Raw genomic sequence first — 1914 nt, 5'->3', positions numbered from 1 at the left:
AAATGTTTTGTAGATATCTGTTTGGTCCATTTGATTCATAACTTCTCTTCATTTCATCATTTCTCTGTTTAGTTTCTATCTTGATGAATTATCCATTGGTAAGAATGGGATGTTGAAGTCTGACACTACTGATGTATGTGGTGAAATGTATATTTAAAGCTTTAGTAATGTGTATGAGAGATAGCTCAGTAGTTAAGAACACTGAATGCTCTGCCAGAGGTCCTGAGTTCAATTCTCAGTAACCACATGGTGGCTTACAACCATCTGTAGTCGGATCTGATGTCCTCTCCTGGTGTGTCTGAAGACAGTTACAGTGTACTCATGAATAAAAAATTATAAACAAACAAATAAATAAACAAAGTTTTAGTAATATTTCTTTTTCTTTCTTTCTTTCTTTCTTATTATTTTATTTATTTACATTTCATAATGTTTCTTTTTCAAATGTGATTAACCTTGCATTTGGGGATAGATATTCAGAATTGAGAAATCAACTTGACAAATATTTTTTGATGATCATGAAGTATCCTTACCCATCTCTCCTAATTACTTTTTGTTGAAAATCTATTTTATTAGATATTAAAATGGCCATTCCAGCTTACTTCCTGGGTCAGTTTGCTTGGGAATAAATTTTGCAGCCCTTTACTCTGAGGTAATGTTTATCTTTATTGCTGAGGTGTGTTTCTTGTATACAGAAGAACGATGGATCCTATCTTTACATTCTTTCTGTTAGCCTGTATTTTTATTGAGAAATAGAGTCCTTTGATATTAAAAGATATGAATGACCAATGATAATTAATTACTGCTATTTTGATGTTGGTGTTGATAGTGGGTTTTCCAAAAATTTATCCTATCTATAAGATGTGCAGTTATAAAGATAGAACTGGGATTGAGAGAATGTCAAACCAGTGCTTGTAGAATGTGTTTTAAATCCCAGCCCACACAGTGTTAGAAAGGGCAATTTGCAAATTCATCTGAAATAACAAAAACCCTAGGATAGCAAAAACCATTCTCAACATTAAAAGAACCTCTAGTGGAATCACCATGCCTGACTTCAAGCTGTACTACAGAGAAATTGTGATAAAATCTACAAGGTACTGGTACAGTGATAGACAAGTAGATCAATGGAATAGTACTGAAGAACCATAAATGAACCCACACACCTATGATCACCTGATCTTTTACAAAGGAGCTAAAACCATTCAGTGGAAAAAAGACAGCATTTTCAACAAAGTGTGCTGGCACAACTGGCAGTTATCATGTAGAAAAATGTGAATTGATCAAATCTTATCTGCTTGTAGAAAGCTCAAGTCTAAGTGAATCAAGGAACTCCACATAAAACCAGAGATACTGAAACTTATAGAGGAGAAAGTGTGGAAAAGCCTCTGAAGATATAAAATAAATTTTCAACTAAAAGTAATTAGAAGAGATGGAGAAGAATACTTCATACTCATCAAAAAAGTTATGTCAAGTTGATTTCTCAATTCTGAATATCTGGCTGCAAATGCAAGGGTAATCACATTTGAAAAAGAAACATTACTAAAACAGGGGGGAAATTCCTGAATAGAACAGCAATGGCTTGTGCTGTAAGATTGAGAATCAACAAATGGGTCCTCATAAAATTGAAAAGCTTCTGTAAGGCAAAAGACACTGTCAATAAGACAAAAAGGTCACCAACAGATTGGGAAAGGATCTTTACCATCCTAAATCCAATAGGGGACTAACATCCAATATATACAAAGAACTCAAGAAGTTGGAATCCATTAAATTAAACAACCTTATTAAAAAATGGAGTACAGACCTAAAAAAGGAATTCTCAACTGAGGAATACTGAATAGCTCAGAAGCACCTGAAAAAATGTTCAACATCCTTAATCATCAAGGAAATGCAAATCAAAACAACCCTGAGATTCTACCT

The sequence above is a fragment of the Mus pahari genome, chromosome 15 (assembly GCF_900095145.1).
Source record: "Mus pahari chromosome 15, PAHARI_EIJ_v1.1, whole genome shotgun sequence".
Lineage (NCBI taxonomy): Eukaryota > Metazoa > Chordata > Mammalia > Rodentia > Muridae > Mus > Mus pahari.
Note: the sequence above shows the minus strand (reverse complement) of the source record.